At 36.3% G+C, this 24,373-nt stretch overlaps 1 protein-coding gene across 6 annotated transcripts in view; it reads left to right on the forward strand.

The window, feature by feature from the left end:
• Positions 1–24,373, forward strand: part of LOC105384545 (peroxidase) — a 112,262-nt gene that overhangs the window by 48,142 nt on the left and 39,747 nt on the right. For 4 of the 6 annotated variants that reach the window (XM_048633613.1, XM_048633616.1, XM_048633615.1 and 1 more), the window contains one exon: positions 16,302–16,347. The gene's annotated coding sequence lies outside the window, so the exon portion shown is untranslated. Of the gene's footprint in view, positions 1–16,301; positions 16,348–23,396; positions 23,540–24,373 lie in introns of those variants that run through there. The other 2 variants (XM_038119733.2, XM_038119732.2) reach the window with 2 other exon arrangements.

The following is a 24,373-nucleotide window of genomic DNA, read 5'->3' on the forward strand; positions in this document are numbered from 1 at the left end:
TTGTAAGAGATAGCTCTAATTCTATTCTATTCTCTGAGGGGGTGTAAGAACCTGCACCTGGCTCTCTCGAGTGGAACCTTTGTGCATATCCTCAAGGTCTAAACTGCCTTCTTAACCTTGGACCATTTCCCACCACGCTGGTCCACTGCGGGTTGGTGGGTTCACATATCTAGATGTGCTAAATCTAGACATGCAGGTTTTTTTTAATTTTTATTTTACTATATTAGGAAAACTTAACTAATTTATTTAGTAGATAACAATAACAGGGTAGCTTATGTTGTACAAGTTTCCACCTCTAGGTAGATTAGTTAGGTAGTATAGGGAGGGTTAACTAAAGCTATAATTAGACTTAATCTAATCGCAAATACACATAACTTTATAACAAATAGAGGGAGTTAAATTATAAAACAAAAAACAAAGAAATCAAACTAAATTAAATTAATCGTGTTTCCTCACGATGTTTTCCTTCACCGTAAGAGCGATGGTATACATTGTACTTAAGTCAAAAGAACTCATTGGTACATGTCAGCGCCGGGATTCGAACCCGCATCTCTGGCGTGAGAAGCGGGCTCTTACCCGACTGAGCTACCACCTCTCTCAGAGAGATAGCTCTCAGCGATAAGCATTTTTCCTAGTTGGTATCCATATTTTGTAAGTTTTATTTAAGTGTTTTCAATAAAGTTATTACATCCTATTCCAATCTAATTTTAGCGTTTCAATTCAAAAACTGTTTTAATAATGAATGCTTGCTTTTGCTAAATATATTACGAACTAGCTGTTCCCGCGCGCTTCGCTTCGCCTTAAAAAGTTTTCCCGTGGGAATTCCGGGATAAAAAGTAGCCTATGTTCTTTTCCAGGGTCTAGACCGTATGTATACCAAATTTCATTCAAATCCGTTCAGTAGTTTTGGCGTGAAAGAGTAACAGACAGACAGACAGACAGACACAGTTACTTTCGCATTTATAATATTTAGTTAGGATAATTATTATAAGTTTCGTAACTATACCTACGCAAACAGAAAATACTCTTCCGGGAAACTACCAAGTTACAGTTGCCCAAACAATAACAAACCTACGTAAGTATGTCTTTATGAAGAAACTATGAACTTTTCATCCCTGTGTTTTGATGAATAATATCATTTTCCTTTTGTGAAAATATGTTATTTCCTTTTAGGCTTCTGTAGATACCTCAAACTTATAAATGGAAGCCTTATAGGATCAGTTTATTGCCTGTGTGTCTGTCAGTCAAGACCGTTTATTTTTACCTTAATGCAATGTTAAAGATAAAGGTAATGACATGACATGACCACGATTTGACGTATAATGTATTTTTTCTTACTTGTCGTAGATTTTGAGCAATCTTGGAGTGTCTTTTTATTTGAATTAATTTAAAAACTAAGTTATAAAATAAAACATAATGAAAAATGAAATATTTACAAGCAAAAATGATTGATTTCGTAATTAGACCATTTTCGTTGGCGATACAGCGCGGTAATGCGGCTGGCTTATTGGGCACTTTCGAGCCAGGAACGATACGAGGCGGCATCTTTGACTAGTTAGACTAAGTTTGAGGCGAATACTTTGAATTTGTAAAATTTTATCTTTCAGTTTTCATAATTTTATTTACAATTAGGTTAGGCTTCATTAGTTAAATGTTAATTTATATTATAACCTTGAATAAATGATTGAAGTTTATTTTGGCCGTAGTTTATTTGTTTCATAGTATTTTAATAAAAAAGACACACAAAGATTGTTTCACCTTTTTCGCCAAATAAGAATGAATACAGTATACCTAATTTTGCTAACACCCCGCGGGTTAGATTAATTTTTTTCGTCATTGTCATTTGTTTATTGGATGAAGGCATACAAAAATACATTTATTTCACACACAAATATATAACGTAACCCTTCTGAAACGAGTTCTAAACTGGTTACAAATATGTATTTGGGTGAATTTCCCGCGGCCAAAAATTGCGTGGCATCAATGAAATCGGTACTAAAAAACCAAGTTATAATTTTCTAATATTTTTTTCCGGTTAAGTGAAATAGTTATCTATGTGTAGCACTAAATATTTTATTAATAGGATTAATGGATATTTTTAAAAAAAATATTAAACCCCCAAATCTTTCATTGCCGTGTCTGTCCCCACGTTACCACGTTTTGTACTATTCTTCATTGATGAAAAAATATTGAGTATTGATAGTTAAACTTAGTTTCATTTGATACCTTAATAGTTAAAGTATTGTTACGGAATACATTTATTGAAATATATAAAGAATATAACGAACGGTAAGTGAAAATTCATGTGTCCCAGAACTTCTGTTCATCGCCGTGTCCTAAACATGATCAAGGCTATTGTTTTACCTATGAACTTGGGTGCCCCCCTCAGTACGCTAATCGTTTCTTACAAGTGTCGCCTAACTGCTCGACGTGGAAGGAGGTACATCGGTGCCCGCGTTTTTGCGCTATAGTGAAAATCAGTAAAAATTTTGGGGACTGGACATTTTTTCTTTCATTGCCGTTGATAGATATAACTTCTATAAAATTAAGTTTGTCTTCTAGAGTAAGCATTCAAAAGAAAGCTTTTTGAAAATATTTACCTTATAAAGTGTTTATTTCTTCGAATAGTTAATACTTTTTTAGTTATTTATATTTAATGCCTTGATTCTCATCGCCGTGCTTTCATTTCCGTGGCTTCCGTGGCCAATATTTGCTATGGCAATGAAAAAAAAGCCACGGCAATGAAAAAAATTTCATTGCCATGTCTTGTAAAATAATTTGTATTCATTGCCGTGGTTATGTTATTCATTTCCGTGGCCAGGTTATTCATTTCCGTGACTTATGTTTTCATCGCCGTGGTATGTATGATTAGGCAAAGTAACAATATCTTTTACCTGTAATACAGGTAATACCGATCACTGACATTACCTACAGAACTAGTCAAATTACCTCTTTTTGCAGTGCGTTAAAACGGGTGCGTATCGCGATGTATAAAAACGAAATATATAATATTACATTAATAATAACAATCACAACAATTTGTTTAAACACAGATATTTGTTCTCGGGTCTTTGATGTGCCCATAAAATGGCAATAGGCCCGCCCCCTATTACATAGTCATAGCTCAGTCGGGTAAGCGCCCGCTTCCCACTCCAATAATGCGGGTGCGAATTCCGGCGCTGACATGTACCAATGTGTTCCTTAAAATTTAAATACAATGTATACCATCGCTCTTACGGTGAAGGAAAACATCGTGAAGAACCCTGCATATCTACCTATAGATTTAGCACATCTAGATAATATGTGAACCCACCAACTCGCTGTGGACCAGCGTGGTGGGAAATGGTCCAAGCTTAGAAAGGCAGCAGCTTAGACCTTGGGGATATGCACATTGCACAAAGGTCCCATTCAAGAGAGCCAGATGCAGGTACTTACACCTCCCACAGATAGTAGAATAGAATAAAATAGAACATACATCTCTGCAGGAACTCATCTGGATGCTAAGTGGCCTTAATGCTGCTTGCAACGTGTAGGCCTCCGTATGAACTTGGGCAAGACAAAAGTCATGTAGAATGTTCACATAAAACCGGAGCCGGTGATCGTTCGTGAGACAACTATCGAAGTTGTGCAATAATATGACTACTTGAGGCAGACTATTCGGCTAGGCAGAAGCAACTTCGACAAGGAGGCTGAAAGGCGCATCCACCAGTCTTCAACCATTGCGCCCTGCCAGTTATGACATATGGTGCAGAGGGTTTTACCTTTTTTGGCCTAAGATTTATTTGCCTAATCTCGTATTGCATAGTAACGTTTGGTCAAAGTCTCGTTTCGCCGAAAATTGTATGGCATAAATCTCGTTTAGTAAAAAATTATTTCGGTATGGTCAAATCTCAAATAGCCTAACAATACTATGGCATAGCTTATAAAAACTACTAATATTCATTTGGCTTTAACTTTGACGAAGCGTCTCCCTATATAGCGCAAACTAGTGCCTTGCATTAGGTATTTAATTTTCCGCTATGTGGGTAACGCTCCGCTCGGCTTCGCAATTATAATGGTCATTCACTTTCGATATTTTGATCATTCATTTTCGGGATGTAGGAGAAAAATACCACAATTTGTACATTTAAAACATACTGAATATAGTATTTATTAAGATAATATTAGGAGAAACAAGATTATACCAATACGAACAATTTGAGCAAACGAGACTTAGATGTTTCAAGTTTGTGCCAAAAGAGTTTTAGACGAAACGAGTCTTATGCCACATAAGTCTTGGCAAAGTGATGATTCTACCAAAAAAGTTTAGACCGAAGCGAACCGAGTTAGGCGAAATGAGTTTAGGATAATAAAGATTAGGTGAGATGAGGGGAACCCGGTGCAGAGACCTGGACACTGATGGTGGGACTGGTCCACCGATTTAAAGTCACTCAGCGTGCTATGGAGAGAGCTATGCTTGGGGTTTCTCTAATGGATGGTATCAGAAAAGAAGTTATACGTCAGAGGACTAAGGTTACCAACATAGCTGTCAATATATGCAAGTATAGGCAGGTAGCCGGTAGTGGCTGGATTCGGAAGACCGAGGACCGAGTGTTGTGGCGCTCCTTGGGAGAGGCCTATGTCCAGCATTGGATGATTATAGGCTGATGATGATAACATGTACATTTCATATTATTATACCAATTAAAATATACTATGATTTAGCATAAAGTTCATAAAATATTCTATCATATCACATAATGTGTGTTAAATGAACAGAATACATATTGGGTATTATACCTTATAAAAATATAGATGTTAAAGGTAAGGTTTATTATATGTTGTGAACGTTATTAGTGTGAAATGAAACATTTTGTTTTATACGTCGCAATACGGACCCCACAATGCTACTTAGAGAATTCCATACTATATTCTTATTTTTTTATACATACTGTCGTTCTTTCTTTCGTTCCAATATCTATCCAAATATTTCTGCCATACATGCCTGTCTAAGCAGTGGATTGATTCTTTCATTTCCATTGTATACAGTTCTTTCATTGCCGTGGAAGTTTGTTTCATTGCCGTGGGCCTTTGTTTCATTGCCGTGGACGCTTGTTTCATTGCCGTGAACGCATGTTTCATCGCCGTGGCACGAAATTTTTAATCATCCGTATCTCGTTAAGTTTTTAACTTATCTGCTACCCATTTAGTAAGAACACTAACATTAACAAAAACTTTAATAAAAGCGTTTTACTAATATAAAAAACCTTAAGATAAAAAAGTCCACGGAAATGAAGATTTTTTAGGACTTGTTGAAATCCACCCATTTATGCTATTATTATGGGTTTTTAAGTTAATTAGGTTATTGGTAATAGTTATTTCCGTACGGACACTAGAACAATAGGGGCAGCCATTGTTGCACATTGTATCCGATTGCCGTTATCAAGTAACAGACACAAGGTTATTGGGCAAGTAAAGGTCCAGTCAAGGATGTAGTGTAGCACTTGTTCCCTTAGTTATCTATGATTTATATTGATGTTTTTTTTTTGTTTATAGGTACCTATAATGTATAAAATGTGCCTTCATACTTTGCTCTACAGGCGAGAACATAAGTACTTACTAGTTAACTATTTTAAATATTTTACAAAGTACAATGATAGATTCAGAGTACTATACTTAATAGGCCCCCTATATAGACTTGTTCGGACCCATCAGAATTACTCTAATTCTAATTAAGTACTTACCTATCTAAACCGTAAAGACCTACTATTGAACCATCAGTCAGAGTAGAGACAAAGGGTAGTAACTGGTATTTAAGCACCTATGAACCCAGTGAGTGGCGACCTCTAGTGCCGCTGCACGAACTATTTGTCGTGACTAGCGAAGGCTCCAATATATCCGCACTAACAAAAGTATTTAGATCAAGAATAAACACCCCCGTTAAGTAGAAAACTATTCTACAGGGTGTTGCAAAAAGAAATGGTAAGTATACATACTAAGCCGAAACCTACATGTGCAGCATGTTATATCTAAGCCTATAATAAAGAAAATCAGAATTTCAAAATTCGAAAAAACAATTGTAAAAAGTCACGTGACCATAAAGTTTCTATGCAAAATGAATGTTTTGCAACACCCTGTAAATGTTCATTCAGAAATGAAAGATTTAGACACAGTTGTTATCACTTTGTAATGTGAAGCAATGACATGAAGTCCGTGGAAGACAGTCAGATATTTTTAACCCTTGACAAAAAAGAGGGTTGTTACAAGTTTAAAGTATCGATGTATCAGCTTTCTGAGGTAGCGTAGCTTCTAATCAGTCAAACCGATTTTCGATTTGTTTCTTTTGGGTCATAGGTAAGGTTACCCCGAGTATTCTTAGCCATCATTTCAAATTTGGCTTAGCCGTTCAAAACTTATATTAGTGTTGAATGAATTCAAAACCCCCCGTCGTTTTCTCAAATTCAATAGTAACAGAAACCCACGAATTATGAATTATGACCGATATGAAACCGTGCAACTTTACAAGGACAAATTTTGAAAACGGCGGGCTGGTGGCACCGATAATAAATCTTATTGCAATAAATAAAACTGTCAATAGGTCGCGTCAAACATGGCGTGAAGATTTATACCACGTAGAATAGAATAGAATAGAATATTGCTTTATTGAACACCACATAAATCAGACATACAAAAAACATACTTATAGACTAGAACTAATGTACAATAGGCGGCCTTATCGCTGAGAGCTATCTCTTACAGGCACAGGCAACCTTATATATTGCGGAAACAAAGTGACAAATTAGAGGGCGGTGTACCAATAATAACAAAATAATCCAATTTACACTTCTTTGAATATCCACTGTACGGTATGGATCTCATGTTTCAATAATACTTACCTTTTAGGTACTTTATAACATGATAAGCAACGTTCAATTAGACAGGGTAATAATTATAATTAAATTGAAATATTACCTATGACTAACTGAAACATGGTAAAATCATAATCAATGTTGATTGTTGGTGTAGTGTATACCTTTTAAAAGTTGTATTCCGAATTAAATGTAAGTACTTATAATGTAGTTTGATTGAATTACTTACACTTTTGTATGATGAAAGATTGCATTTTGGTTACGAATATACATATTAAACAATAAATTTAAATTAACACGAGACACCCAGGTAATTAAAAAAAACAAAGTAAGTACCTAGGTACCTATGGATAATATAACAATGTGACACTACAAAATAATTATAGAAAAAATTATACTTCGTAATTTATGTTGGACTAATTTTTCGTGACGTACACATTCCAAAATCGGTAAACTGTAATGTTTGTGTGACTGTACCTATGGAAATAAATTAATACCCAATGAACAGTTCCCGCTAATTGGTAATAAAGCAAATTAGTACAGACACATCACTCTATCCACCCGTAATGCGATTATGGCCGATTATTCGAAGAATCTATTTGAACTGCATGACTCGCTTGAAGCTACCACCATCCACAATGACGCAGCACTTTCTCACTCTGCAGCTTCCAAGCAAACTTCGACTTTGTTTACATAGGGTCCTCATTAATTAACGACGGTAATCCTTCGCCTTCTCTTGTCTTAAGACTTTTTCTTTTTTTTTACAAATTAAGTTAGTTTTGGCACGAAAACAAATGGTTTTCCGGGTAGTGTGTTCTGTGCAGCGATCACAGGATTCGATGCTATTTTCGAATTTATACAAACATATGGAAAAAAACAAATGTCACTTTTGGAACTGACAAATTTTCCTTACATTTTGAGAGTGACAGTTTACGATACTCTTCTTTTTCCATATGTTTGTGTAGTTTAGAAAATAGTATCAAATCCTGTGATCGCTGCACATGTTGTGAAGTAAACATAGGATATAATATTATATCTTTGGTTTTACAGTTTCAGTTACATTTTGAACTAAGTTAAAGTATTTGTAATGTTGACCTCTCGCAAACCAAAAACCTGTCGTTATACCTACATATAACAATATTACTACAATTAGTGATTACATGAGGACCAGATTATTTATCTGGCTAACTTACGTTTACGTTTTACTGATAAAAAAATATAGTTTTGATGCCATAATTTAGTGGCCATGACTTAATTATCGAGGCGTTTTTCTATTGCTATGGATTGAACTGGAAAACTTCATTTAGGTACAGATCTGTAAACTGTAATCAAATTTTTTACGTTCATTTTCTTAAGACGTAGAACTAAATTGAATGTGGTCTACATAGAATCTCTCTCTCAGCCTTCTGTAGTCCACTGTTGGACATAGGCCTCTCCTAACGATCGCCACCCCAAACGGTCACCCGCCATCCGGGTCAACGCCTACATAGAATGAAGGCATCTTATTATCATTCTCTAGAATGTAAAAGGAATGTAAGGTAGGTCTAGTAAGTTTTAATTATTTATACATATATTTATTCTAATATACTGCCGGGCAACGAAAAGGTTCCACTAAGAAAATCACCAAATTACTCCAAAACAGAAATGACTGGCTTAATGCCGTCTTCTGCAACATTGAAGTACATTTAACAGAGCATCAGGATATTACCAACTAAAATCGGTAATATTTCGTTCCAAATTAAAATTAAATCTTTGAAAAAATTGGGGTCGTTTGTTGTCAGAACTTAGTGAGTGGAACTTTTTCATTGCCCGGTAGTGTATTTTGTTAGTACCTACCTCGATTCAGTTTGCATAAAAGCGATGACGTTATATTATTAAATCAACAGCAAAACGTTAGTAGCTAGACAACCACAGTACCTTGTGTTCAGACTCCAGACTTCCAGTTCGGCAAATATCTCTCCTTTACACAGTTTCCTCTGTTGACTATGCACTCTAACAATAAACAGGGTGTTCGGCGTATAGACCAAAGAGTGTATGCATCGGACATACTGTAAAATAATACTACCTAGAGTCCGTCAACGCTAACTATGCAAAAGTAACAAGTGCCAACAAAAATTAATGTTTGTAATAAGAAATTATTCAAGGTGAAGAAGTTTAACCCATTCATTCAAGTCGTGCCAGAAATTACGGTGAACATTTTTTTTTAATTGTTATATGTGTTTTAGCATAAATCGTTATCACAATTGTTACAAATAGAATCATTTTCCCAGAGTCCCACTGGAAAATCATTAAATATTATAACTAACGAAACAATAGTCTTAAGAATTTTTACCCATTCGAATTCCATTCCTAGGTTCCTAATAGTTACCGCACAAGGCCATTTAAATGGACAGCACCCGATGCAATGTAAATTTAATTCGATTCTGATCTAGTTACGATACGATTATAAGGTAGCTTACAGTTTATCAGCCGTGTCCTTATTCCGAAATCGTGAGCTACAATACCTTACTACTCGTACCTACAAATGTAGGTGGTTAAAGGTACCTAAACAGCTCAGAGAGGCACAATTTACATCGGTATGCTGAGTGTGGGATAGTGGGATTTGATAATTAACGAAAACTTGGTATGGTTATAAGTATGGTTTAAATTTGTTTATGTAATAGGAGCGGTGGTAGCTCAGTCGGGTAAGCGCCCGCTTCTCACGCCAGAGATGCGGGTTCGAATCCCGGCGCTGACATGTACCAATGAGTTCTTTTCTGAATTTAAGTACAATGTATACCATCGCTCTTACGGTGAAGGAAAACATCGTGAGGAAACCTGCATATCTAGATTTAGCACATCTAGATATGTGAACCCACCAACCCGCAGTGGACCAGCGTGGTGGGAAAATGGTCCAAGCTTAGGAAGGCAGTTTAGACCTTGGGGATATGCACAAAGGTTCCATTCGAGAGAGCCAGGTGCAGGTACTGTTACCCCCACAGAGAATAGAATAGAATAGAATAGAATAGAAATATGTTTAAAAAACTAAAAAAAGATTGTTGATTTTAAAAACTTCAGATTATTTCAGATTTAATATTTATCTAAAGAGATTAAAAGCTATTGATATTGACACGCGTGTATGACGTTATCTCTTTCAGAGATAGATTATATATCACTAATCTTTATCCATTTAGCTTATTGCCTCAATGCTTTTATAAGTTTATTGGAACGATGTGATAGTTCAATAACTATTCCAGAAGTCATATAATTATGTACTTACGCATACGTTTCTAATAGATTTAGGCCCTGTTTCACAATGTCTGGTTAATGGCTACCTGTGAGATAAAATACATGCTGTCACTGTCAAAAAAATAATAACAGAGAGTGACAGGATGTATTTTATCTCACAGGTAGCCACTAACCAGACATTGTGAAACAGGGCCTTAGTCAAATGTTGTCATGTTTAATTATGATTACTATAGAGTCACAAGTAGAGCTATAAAGTTAAGCGTCTCCCTATCGGTATCGGACCAAACGGATTTTCATAAATGGACGGAGTAACGCCGTACCTAGGCTTCGTTTCTTGTAAGAAAACTGTTCGGTGCCGACTAATTTAAGGGGTATCGGTTTTAAAAAGTAAGTAGAAGGCATGTGGGAATTGCGGAGTGTGCACAGATTGCTACTTTGCAATCACTCTACGGGAGAACACTTTGCACACTGGGAACGCAGTGTAAACACAATGTCACAATCAGAGCGGATTAGGACCACAATTAAATGAATGTCGTTAGAAATAGAATAGCAATATTATGGTAATTGAGTCCGGGATCGATAACTAATTTAAATATAACCTTAGAATTAAGCTGGTTCACTGAGTTAAGTACTTAAAGTACGCTTTGATAGCCAAAACTAGTGTTTGTTACGAAGTGCAAAACTTGCTTACCAATAATATTGTTAAACGTTAAAGTTTGGGATGTTCAGTTGGTAGTGGGTTGAAATTTTTCAGTCATAGCACTAAACTTTATCTAAATTTCAAGTTCAATAATAATGACTTCTGTCATACGAGTATTATTGAAAAGGATAAGGAATCGAAAGATATTAGGATATACCAAATATAAGCAAATAATAAGCTGTTGATAAAAGTTTAGGATATATTATTATCGAGCTCGCTATCAAGGCCAGGCAATGGGAGGTTGCTGTAACAAGACTTTCTGTCACGCGCAAGTTTAACCTGCCATACATGCCGAACAACATGACCAGTTATGGTGAATGTGTATACAGAGTTAGAGACTTTTGGTTGTGAAGCTTAGTCCAGACTTAGGTTGTTGCTTGAACCGAGCAAGGGGGCCACTTGCTCGGTTCAAGCAACAACCTAAGTCTGGAAACTCGTCCCACTCCATACTTTACAAGGGGTTTTGACTCGGGTCTCGAAAAATTTATTCACTAATAAAACTAAAGGCGTGACCTGCTTCTTGTGTAGTTTTGTCGAGGGACGCTAGCATGAGGGAAGAGTATAAGTACTTACCTATTTTTAATCGCTTAGCTGCTAGCCGCGTTTTTATCGATGTGGGCAACATGCAGCAACAAACGCTGGCATTTTTTTACCTAGACTCTTGCTGGCTTCAACACGTCTTGGATTCTTCCACCAGTTCCACCATGTAGAGTTGTGTATGTTTGCATTATTTTGGAAATAATTTGCAGAATTACGTTGGTCCAGGCTTGACCGATGATAGCCAACATGTAAAGCGAGCTTTAGGGCAGCACAGCAAATCTGGTGAAAGGATCAGTCACCAACCCATTGCGCAACATTGTAATTCGATAGGACAGTTAAATTACGAGTATACATGTAAACCAATTTAAAGCTTTTGTACACCAATTTGGCTGTGTGGCTAAAACTACATTGCACTAATCGTTTTTTTTATAAACTGCAAATCTATTTTTTACGACAATTTTTTTTTTTGACTGAATAATTAGATGACGAAATGAAAAGCACCTAAATATTCCAACTTTTGTATACGATGACGAGGTAAAAATGTTGAATAGGTATTATGGAGTGGTGAGACGGCACATTTTAGCCGACCTATCGTTACATAACTCCAAAATGTTTATTGTGGAATATGGCTCCACCTGACTGCATGCACTGCAATCTAAATACATAACTCTAATAGGGTTTTAGCCATTCACCTACGGAACTCTAAAAACAGATATCGAACGTGACAGAATCAGCCACGGGTCCAATTTGCTCAGCGACTCAAGGGGCCACTTTATCTTACGAAAAACGAAGTAGTTTTTAACTTTCTTATAGCACGAAAGCTCTCGTAGATTCATTTTTTGCCTAGCTAGAGCTGCCCTCCAGTAGCTCAAATAATTCGTCCAAATAGAGTGGTCGGTCGTGGGAATTTCAACGGGCTCTTTCATTCGCAGACTAATCCTGGCGGCTCGCACCTCGCATGCCTCGCGGAGTCCCCACTAACGACCTTTATGGATCGCCTAACTTGGCTAGTGACTGTGGTCTAAGTTTGTACTCTACATGATAAGGTATATTTAAATTATATCAATAATAATGAACTTGTGGCGGCTGAACCGTTTTAAGAATGAACGTACTGAAAAAATAAACTCTACTCGCCGCTCCCATATAAGTAATGTTAGCTCGTGACCTAAACTGAGTTGGGCAGTAAGTAGCATTGACTCCTCTCTAGAAAAAGTTCATAGTTCGTTACGCTTTAGATTAGACCACAACGTAAACGGCAATGCTGAATGTTGAATCGGCAAATTTACAACCGCTTTTGTCTTCCTTTAGTCGCTTTTTGATTTTACTTGCACCAAACATCTACACAAAGTGTACCAGTAAAGTGTAAAACGCTCGATCTACCTCAACCAGTGTAAATAATGTGGAACGTTTGACAGCTCAGGTCAAAATCTATGTTGTTATTGTAGGAACCGACCGACACACCACAAAATGTAGTGGCATAAAATCGATGGCTATCTATCAATCAGTTGTTTATCTATTGAGATCGGCTGTTAACATAGTGACCGGTAGTTTGTTAACCGGAATTCAAATACCCGTTTTTTTAAATTGTTACTTTGTGTTGGGTTCAGTAGTAGTGTTTATGAACGAACGGTTAAGAGAGTGATTCTGCTGTCATGGTCACTATAGTTACTGGTGAAGTAACAGTGGATTAAATGAGTCAATTATAAGCATTAAGATGAGCATTATACCTGGACCAAGTATGTCCATACCGTGTACATACCCAATTATATTAAGGGCCCGTACAGGGTGACGTGCCGCGCCAATTTTGGGTTTTCAATGCTCTTCACACAGCACACGCAGTGACACGCACACATGTTAGTTTGCACAGTGGGTCGATAAACTTTTACTCGCCAACTTAATTGACAATTATGTTCAAGTACATTTTGGGTGATTTTAGGGTAAGTAAGTATAATTCTTACTTACACTGGTAGGCACCAGGAAAGAGTAGAAATTAATAGGGGTGCCACTTTTCTCCATACTCGGAACCCGATTAGATTTCTAAACAAATGTGGTATTTACTTGTAGAAAGGTAACTACAGGTATTAAAGTGTAGATAATAAGTTATACTAAGGGTATACTAAGCCGAAAGGGGATGACTCAAGGGGTCATTCTGAACAACTTTAGTTCTAGGAGTTTTGCAAAAACGCGAAAAAAAAAATCGTTTTCCATGGTAAAAAGTCACGTGTCAACAAAGTTTCTATGATAAAGTTTTTTTTGGTTAATTTTTAAAACTCGTAGAACAAAAGTTCAGAATCAGTCTCACTTGTTTTAACCCGACTGCCGAAGGAGGAGAGTAATGTTTTTTGATTGTATGTATGTATGTTTGTAAGTATATTTTTTGGTGGCAGAATAATATTTTTTCATATTTTTAGAGTTTCGTACCTCAAAAGGAAAAAAGCAACCGTTATAAGATCTCTTTGTTGTCCGTCTGTCTGACTGACTGTCTGTCACTGCCCTTTTTCTCAGAAACGGGTAAAGATATCAAGCTGATATTTCGCATAGATATGAGGAGTACCCAAAAAAAATTGGGGTACTCCCTCTCCCATACAAGTAAATTGGGGCTGATATTTTTTCCGGTTATTTTGATGGTGTAGGTAGGGTATCGTTGAATAGGTCTTTTAATATAATAGGTATAAAAAAAGGTTAAAATATAATTATTTGGCTTTTACCCTTAAATTTGGGGACCACACCATAGACAAATCCTAATTTACAAAATGATTTCAATAGATGGCGTCATTTTATGTTGGGTAACTCAGAATAAGAAGTGATGATATCTCAGAATAATAATGGTTAATGGTGCTTTTCCGCTGAGCATCGAAACCGGTGGGACGCTAATGAAAAGTGGTCATGGAAATGCACCAGGGTAGACCCTGCTCCTAGAACAAGGCATGAGTTTGTGATTTGTGTGCGTGAAAAGCGAGGATGGAAACTTTGAATATTTTCTTGATTTTTTTATTATTGATGCAATAACATATAATTAGTATTATTCTGAGTTACCCACCGAAGTCACCCCGTGGCAGGTTGACTAGACAGGTACTTTTGCAAATCACGCCATATATCGTTGTTTTTATTAGTGGCTACTGTCTATAGAAGAAATTCCGTCATTGACAATTTTACGTTACGAAAGAATTTAGTAAACCCAGTAAACCTAACTAATCCAGAGGAAACCTAAAATATCTTTCTCTCTCTCTTTGAAAAACATACTTAATAGCCCAAACTCGATTCTATTCTATTCTTTGTGGGGGTGTAAGTACCTGCACCTGGCTCTCTCGAGTGGAACCTTTGTGCATATCCCCAAGGTCTAAACTGCCTTCCTAAGCTTGAACCATTTCCCACCACGCTGGTCCACTGCGGGTCGGTGGGTTCACATATCTAGATGTGCTAAATCTAGATATGCAGGTTTCCTCACGATGTTTTCCTTCACCGTTAGAGCGATGGTATACATTGTACTTAAGTTAAAAGAACTCATTGGTACATGTCAGCGCCGTGATTCGAACCCGCAACTCTTGCGTGAGAAGCGGGCGCTTACCCGACTGAGCTACCACCTTGCCCAAACTCGATGCTTTTAGCTATTAAATCTTTGAAATAAAATTCAATCACCTCCGTGTTACTGCCCTCATCAGATCCTCACGAGACCATGCCTCAACCAGCACCATGAGACTGTGTTTTTGAATCCTAATCTAATCTTCCTACGTATTGTCATCACTTAGATCCATTCACTATATTCCTGCTCCTCATCCCAGGGCCGTGGGGAGGCACGTCAGCTTTTTAAAGACATCAGCAGCAGACTAATAAAAGTCTCAAGGGACCCTAGGGCTGGCACTTACCTATCACAAAGGCTAAGCATCGCTATATAGCGGGGTAACGCGGCCAGCGTCTTGGGTACCCTACCCGACAGTGGCAGCGATCTTGCCAGCATCTTCTTTTTAGTTTAATTTTAATTTTATATTAGTGAGTTTTAGTTAGGCATTAATAATTATAATTTAATCAAGAAGTACCATGGACTTAACTAATAAAAAACATTATCATTTAATTTATTGAATATAAAATAAGAATTATGCTTCCTCAATTTCAAATCAAATTATGTTGGTGTCATAAAAGTTGAAAAAGTGCAATGACAACCAATGTGCAGTGATTTTGTGTCTGTACACAATTAGATCGCGAGCTGTCAGTGCCGCCTAAACCGACGTGACCCTTCTTTGGAGGCCACCGGCCGACTGAGTCAAACGTCGCTTGTGTTTATGATTTTATAACACAGAAAGCCGCCATAGATATTTGTATGAAGATTTGAGGGAAAAAAATTGCTCAAGTTTGGGATTAATTTACACAAAATAGGTGTGTGTTTATTAAAAAACAAGGTATTTAGCGCCTAGTCCAAGCATTTATCTTTATAATTTGATAAGAATCATATAAAAATTCTTGATAATTACGACACAGTTGTTACAATACGGGAGTGTGATTTACTGGTTTTTCGTAATTAATTTACAGTTATCCATAAGCATTTACTTGAATTCGAATGATTCAGCACCTAGCTAGACTCTTCGGCTACCTGTGTGATTTTTTTCAAGGCTGTAGAGCATCATTTACTACATAATTCTATGACAATGCCAACCCTCGATTGCCTATTGCTGACCCTTAAATTAATGTCATCCAACTTTATGCGTGATAGCTATTATTTTATACTTCTTACTTGGTTCTCTTCTTAGCCATGTTTAATAATACGACACACCTTTTTCGTGAGTGTATTGCATGTAACAATATTAAAAAAAATCCCATTTTCCTAATTTTGTAACATTCTTCAGATTTATGTGGTTTGGTGTATATGGCAGATACAATCTAAAGCAATTACATGTCCATTCTATTAAATACCTACGCCCATTCACACTGTTTTACTAACGACAGTGTTTTGCCTCACTGTAAGTAATTAATTATCTTGATTGTTTTAGGTACATTTTCCTGTCGACAACATCAAGGTCTTTGAACCCAGCGATAGTAAGTAACGTATGATAATTGTACCTATAAGTATACCCGCCCACAGTACGTTCACGGTAATTGCCTTAAATACTATAATGTAATTATAATATATAATAAGCCTACTTAATTATTTTCTATAATGTTAGATACGCCTTCTTTATGCATAAGGTTATAGATAAATCAATGTCAGTAAAATATGAGCCTAATAAATCTCTATTGTTTTGGTAGCTACTTATATGTACATATAAACAAACCGATTCAGCTGTTTTGGAGCAATGCTACCACAGACAGAAACACAAATAAACAGTGACACCGACACGTTAAACTTAAAATATCCCTCGTTTTCCGTCGGATGTTAAAAGTATTGTTTCATACAGAAATAAATAACATTATAATATAGTATTATCAGTACCTAATTTCATTTTATTGAAATTTATGTTTATTTGATAGTAGGTACTTATTCTACTTATATAATTTCGAATAACGCACAACATTGATAGAATGTTTGTTAAACTATATTTTTTTAACACTTTAAAATCTGACTAACCTACCTTTTAAACTACATACCTATAAATGTCGTGCATATTGCACAACCTTTTTGGTTACCTTTGTTCGAAAGCCTTTGTAGAACCTCAATACGAGTTCAGCGCGCTTAGAACTTTACTGGAAAAAAATGTTAGTTGCCACTTCTACCCAAGAGACTACACAACTCAACCAAGAGAAAAAATGCTCTCGGGTTGGTCTTAAAACTTAAGTAACAGCTAACTTTTCAGAAAAAAAAACAAAATTAACTATATGGCTTCAATTAATTAGGCAGAAGTGTAAAGTAAGGCATCAAAGAGATAGGGGGCAAGCCTTATTGCATGTTTTGTGTGCAACTTTGGTTGATAAAGACCGTTGAAAATAAAAGATCATGACCATTGTAAACAAATCTGCCCCGGCAGAAATCAAACGGGCACTCTTCTAACATTACTTACTAGTTATGATGAATGAGCTAATTTCTTATTACACTCACGGGCAATGAAAAGATTCCACTTACAAAATGCCGACACCAAAAGAACCCATTTTTTTAAAACATTTAATGAAATATTTGAACAAAATATTACCTTTTTTAGTTGGTAATATCCTGATGCTCTTTTAAATGTACTTCAATGTTACAGAAGGCGTCATTAAGCTAGCCTTTTCCGTTTAGGAATATTCTTGTGATTTTCTCAGTGGAACCTTTTCATTGCCCGTAAGTACACTTACGGGCAATGAAAAGGTTCCACTGAGAAAGTTTTAAAAAAGGTTTTATAACTACTTGAACAGGTTATGCAAAGCGTTCGTTATTTATTAATAACGCAGAAGTTTAAATAGGAACGTTTCCAATATCAAAGTTATTTCCGATCACATAATTTATGGAGGAAATTCAAGTGTCGATATCAAGTTGTTGCTGATACATTACTTGTGATACTTATTTCATGATATGAATCCCGAACTTGCACAGCGTGGCACGACTTTCCCTAAAAACATAAATATGTAACTAAGTATTAAATATTTTTCAGTAAATCAAATCCAACTAATGTTATAAATGTGAAAGTTTGTATATAATGGATGGATGGATTTCTTATGGAACGGAATACGGCTAGACCGCGTGTTTTGAAACTATACAAGGCCAGAACGCACCCATAGTGTACTAGCACTGTATAGTTTCAAGTGAAAAAAAAATATTTTCCTTGAAAATATACACGGTTTGTGCGTACCTACTAATCGCGTATACTTTCAAGTTGGGATTTACTGAATCGTGCTTGAAAATATACATTGCTATTACGCACATTGCTTGTTTGGCGTACTTGTCGCATATAATTTATACCTACATGCTGATTGTGTTTTACTTAACTATTTCGGTAAATGTGTACACATGACTACAATTTACTTGTTCTGACTGTCATACGTATAGAATGTTATTAAATAAAGATGAACAAGCTCTAATTTGTTTGATAAATTTGATATTTATAGCAATCATACTTGCAAGTAAGAATACTAATATCTTATTATTTATATGAATTAAGAGTAATACCTACGACACTCACGAGAAATGAAAAAGTTCCAGTGGCGATAGCTCCTGAACGGAAAAGACTAGCTTAATGACGCCGTCGGCAATATTAAAGTACATTTAACAGCGCATCAAAATATTATCACAACCAACTAAAAACGTAAATTTTGATCAAATTCTATATTAAATGTTTAAAAAAGTTTTGGTAATTTATTTATTTATTTATATACACTTTATTGCACACATAAAACAAATTTTAGACAGAAGCATTTTAAAACATAGTTAATAGTTAATAAGGCGGACTTATTGCTAAAAAGCAATTTCTACCAACCAACCTTTGATTGGTAGTTATCGGTTGAATATAATGTAGGTAAGCTCTTAAAATAAAATTGGTGTTCACATTTTGCAATTTCGACTTATTGATTGCTCGTGAGTATATTACTCTATAGACCTATTAGGGACATATTTTTCATCAAGTTTTGGGGAGCCTACCCTATCTATCTATGGGTATTAAATGGACGTAGTTACGCAGAAAGGCCTCAATCCACAACTTCATCAAAATTGAGTTATATACTAGAACATGCTATTTAATGTAGGGTCTACCTGTCAAGAAAACAAACACAGTAAAAAACCAACTACAACATACTTTTTTGATGTGGGGGACCAACCCACATTGTATGAAACACACATTTTTTAGTTTCACATAAAGGACTCAAACTGTTTGAGTCCTTTTACAGAAACGCATTTCCTATGAAACCATGAAAAATTTAGTTTTTCATAAAAGACTCAAGCGCTCTGAGTCGTTTTAGAGAAATACGTATTCATTAAAAAAAGACAATTAAAATTTGTATTTAGCAGAAAGGACTCAACCCGTCTGAGTCGTTTTAGAGGAATACTTATTCATTGAAAAAAGACAATTAGTATTTAGCAGAAAGGACTCAAACCGTCTTGAGTCGTTTTAGCGTAATACTTATTGATTGAAAGAAGTCAATTTGTATTTAGCAGAAAGGACTGAAACTGTCCGAGTTGTTTCATAGAATATAAGTTTTTAATAAAACAGTTCAAATTTTATTTGGCAGAAAGGATTCAAACTGTTTTTGTTCCGTCTCTTGGCCACTATTCTGTCAGCACATTTTTCCACCTTCCGTCCCCCCACGAGCCAAGTGTCCTGCCACTCCCATTTCAGTTCGGCGACCCGCATACCGACGTTGAAAACTTTCCTCTTTTGACGGATCACCACGTTGGGACGGATCAATACGTCTAAGCGAAATACTTAACATGGCTCGCTCTATAGCTCTTTGTGGAACTCTGATTCGGTGCACAGTTTCGTTGGTCATCGTCCATGTATCGGCACCGTGTGGGCAAGTCACATTAGCAATTAACATCGACTCGACTCTCAAACATCTATCAGATTCATACAAGTTACGCCCGATTTGATAAGCGAGCGACGATGCCTAAGGATTGTTAATGGTAAATTTTCGGTGGTGGTAACTCCAAAGGAATGTCACAAGGTGACTTGGTTCTCACACGACTGTCGGACCGGGAACCAAATCGACCACATTTTGATTATTCGAAAATGAAGACATTCACTTCTAGATGTTAGAAATACTTAAGAAGGGTTGCTAAAGTCAAGAGTGATCACCACTTAGTGGTTGGAAAAATCTGCTTGACGATAGCGGGAGCTCAGAAGCAGGCCACAAGATCTGCCAAAGATGTCGCTGTAAATAAGCTGCAGGACCCAGAAGTCAGAAGATAACTTAGTATCCAGATCCACAACAAATACCATCAACCTACTAAGTGTGGGCGACGCGCCTCAATCAAAGATAACTGCACTGGCATTAAAGACATGTTTTAAAAAAGTTGCGAAGAAATAATAAGGCACAAGGAACACTTAAAGAAAGAATGGATGTCTAAAGGAACATGGCATATGATCAACTCTCCAAGGAAGACTTAACATCGAACTAGACTACCATTCTAAAGAAGCACGAGTTGCGTACGAGTATTTTCTTTGTGAACAAAATATCAAACGTAATTTAAAAAAGGACCAACGCTGTTAGTCTGATTCTATATCTTGGAGAAAACAAACAGCGGCTGCCATGAAGGATCTATAGAAAGAATCAAAAAACGTTGCAACAAACCCCAGGATATCTCCTTGTTACTATGGAAGACCACATTGCCGAAGTTTTTAAAGATCTAAACCAGTCTGCATCTGAGGAGTTGGATGCAGATTCAATAAACCAGGAGCATCTTGTATATCCAGATCTTGATGTATGTCAAGAAGCATACCTAATCGTAATCATTATGATTATAATAAAATCGATAGCAGTCGTTAAGCCTACTCAGAGACCTTCGGGCGGCTTGAAAACATCCGACAGTCGGTTTGCCCAATTACCCGTCAACTCTGTCAGCACAAGCTTGCTTGTGTTGGGGTCCACTAACCCACACTGGGACAGAGTAGTGGACTAGGCCTAATCCCTTCCTTCATTGGAAGGAGACCCATGCCCCGGCAGTTGAGATGTGACGGGTCGTGACGTGATGATGGTTAATGATTACTTATGAGATTTATAATTATTACGCAAAGTAAAGTCGAAGTGTAACTTACGGACCATACGATCGCTGAAATCCCACTTTTCAGCGATCGTATGGTATGCACAGGGAACGACGGATAGTTGCAATATACCGAGGATGATGAAGTGAAGTTAGAGTAAAAGAGAATTTTATTTATGTCCAACTTTATCCTTTGAGGTTTGCTTATGTTCATATTGCTTTATTCTGAAAATTATGGGATAATATGGGATGGGACACTTACTAAAAAAGTGGGCTTCTATTTCGTAAAAAAATATATCAAAATCGGTTAAGTTGATTCAGAGTTTTGCTCTTGGGAACACATTTCCGGTTAGAATTTTATTCATGCCCAACTTTTTTCTATGAGGATTGCTTTCCGTCAAAATGCCTTATCCTGAAAATTATGGGATACAAACGGGTTGTAGAGACTCACTAAAAACGTAGGCTTCTATTTTGTAAAAAAAATATCAAAATCGGTTAAGTTGATCCAGAGTTTTGCGCTTGGGAACACATTTCCGGTTAGAATTTTATTCATGCCCAACTTTTTTCTATGAGGTTTGCTTTCCGTCAAAATGCTTTATCCTGAAAATTATGGGATACAAACGGGTCGTAGATAGTCAAGAAAAAGGTAGGCTTCTATTTTGTAAAAAAAATATCAAAATCGGTTAAGTTGATCCAGAGTTTTGCGCTTGGGAATACAGTTCCGGTTAGATTTTTATATAGATGTGAAATGTTGTTTCCGATTACATTTCAATATAAATTATATGGTATAATAATAGGTTTACTTTTGATATATAATTTTTATTTTGTGTAAAAAAGTAATGTCTTGTGTCTACAATATAAATATTTTACTTTAAAAACCATATTGTTATTTAAAAAAATATTTTATAAAAATAAATATTTGGTTGGATCCTTTCTGCGAAACGTTGAATTTCCCTGCTTGCATAGAAAAAGCAATTTAGGAGAAAGGATCCAAGTGCATATTTTCATTAATAACTCAATAAATATTCGTTATAGCATAATTTAAGAAAATTTCCACATATAAGATGCTTTTCATTGCTGAAGAATACCGATTAGAACTTAAAACGTCTATATCTCAGAACTAGGTTTGTGTGGGTTGAGTCCTTTCTGCGTAACTACGTCCAAATATAAAACCTACTACCTGGTAACTAATCACGTATAGTTTCAAGTGTAGGCATTGCCGCGTGGCATTTGAAAATATACACGATTAGTACGCAGTGGTAACTGCTGCTGCTGCAGTATATTTTCAAGCCATAATCTTGGCCAAACTTACTGGAAAATATACGCGATTAGTGCGTTGCCTTGTATACTTTCAAAACACCCGGCTAGACCATAATTTTTTCAAGCTACTGCACATAATTGATTAATTTTATCCCCTATTTCCTATGGGAGAAACTTTTAAGGCGAATCGAAGCAAACCTAACCGGATCTTTTCAAAAACAACGCTAATAGGAACTTCAGATTAAGTATGACATACGTAACGACAATTAAATGTAATGACAGTTCATCTTACTCTTACGTAAGTACCTACTTAGGTATGTTTTCGGTCTATAGATTTTGGATATTAATTCCACTTCAGTTAAGATACATAATAATATACTCAATTGATCCTGTACCGTGAAAGGGCCTGAAATATCCCTTCAGCTATATTAATGAGGGTCGCTACTGTTCTAAAGCGTTTTCAGTGTGCGGTAGATATGTCATATACCTACCGTATCCCACGTTTCAATTTCAGTTAGCGGTCGAACAGAGCCCGTTTCTCACACCGAACGCCGTTCTATCCACACTGGAGTATCATAAAATAGACCCAAAACTTTCCAGCTTTTGTGCTAACATTTGTTTTTGGCAGCTGACAAAAAAGGTGTCACATTCTCTTCCTCGAATAGTTTCTTAGTGTAGCATCTGTTCGCATGAAATAGGAAATCAATACTTAAGTATTTAATAGTCTTAACAAATATGAAAAATATAAATTAATGCAATCAGCTGCTATGTAAAGGTTGCTAATGCTCATGTTTAGTACTTAAGACTTAAAGACTGAAAACATCCTACTAACTAATATTATAAATGCGAAAGTAACTGTGTCTGTCTGTATGTCTGCCTGTCTGTTACTCTTTCACGTCAAAACTACGGAACGGATTTGGATGAAATTTGGTATACATATGGTCTAGACACTGAGAAAGAACATAGGCTACTTTTTATCCCGGAATTCCCACGGGAAAACTTTTTAAGGCGAAGCGAAGCTCGCGGGAACAGCCAGTTTTATAGAAGTACCTCTTGTAGGTAAAGGTTAGAAGTATCAAATTACTATCGATACCGATACATTAAAAAAACTGTAACATAATCTACGCTGAAAGCTTCATATCCTTGCAGCTAATATAAACGAGGTGTTAAGAAAGCGAATTGGTATATAAGTGACTGATAGGTTCACTTGCCTAGTAATTGTTCTCGGGTGTTGTTACGAAGTGGCAGGGTCAGACAAGGTCAAACCAATTACTTTTTGTTGTTATTTATTTAATGAAAATAGTGTTAGCAGAAAAATAATAGTGAGCTTCTTAGTTGAGTGGCCAAGTTGCCATAAAATTAGGGCAGGTATGTGATTAATAATTAATTAATGTCTCCGTTATATTATATTTATTAAACAGTGTAAAAAGTGTTAACCTGAACTGAACTAGCATCACTCAAGCGGATTAAGCCTAAGTGGTCTAACAATAGACGGATCAGGCTATAATCCAAATCCCAGGTATTTCCAAAAAAGCATCAGTAATTCCTACAAATAAATATTTATGAGCTGGGTACAGCTTATTTAGTGGAAAAATGCGCACTTGTCGTGACTGACTGACTTTATAAAGCAATGTTTTGATTTTGATTCAATTTGTGCATTGATTTGATTCGATTTTACTCGGCGGTACACGTATGGGGGTCACTAAGATCAAAAACTAAGTTTCGTAGCGCTTTTTCGCGAGCCACGACTCTGTATCGTTGTTTTAAACAGGCCGATTGCACGACAGCTCTCGTTCGTTAATTTTTCGTCAATATAGAGTAACCCTGCAGAAGCTGTTACCGTCCTGAAGTTTGCTTCTCGAAACTGTTCGCTCGTCTCGTGCACAAGTAATTCTGTGAGTACAGTTTGAAAGTGTTTGCACAAGGGATGCAGTATGCACAGGAAATGCCATTTTCACTTATGTAATATTATAATAATATGATGTAGATAGTGCAAGACAATGTAATGTTAAATTGCACGTTATCATTTGTGTAATTTTATTTATGTATATCACCTCAAATACATATTATGCTCACGACTGGTAATCCGCGAAGGGGCGGTCAGAGGTGACTTGCAAGCGAGTCACAGGCTTTAAATTTTGTACTCACGTAATGTCATACCCTGTCGGTTATAACCGACAGGGATTGATTTATAAATTAAAC

This window comes from Plutella xylostella, chromosome 6 (assembly GCF_932276165.1).
Source record: "Plutella xylostella chromosome 6, ilPluXylo3.1, whole genome shotgun sequence".
Taxonomy (NCBI): domain Eukaryota; kingdom Metazoa; phylum Arthropoda; class Insecta; order Lepidoptera; family Plutellidae; genus Plutella; species Plutella xylostella.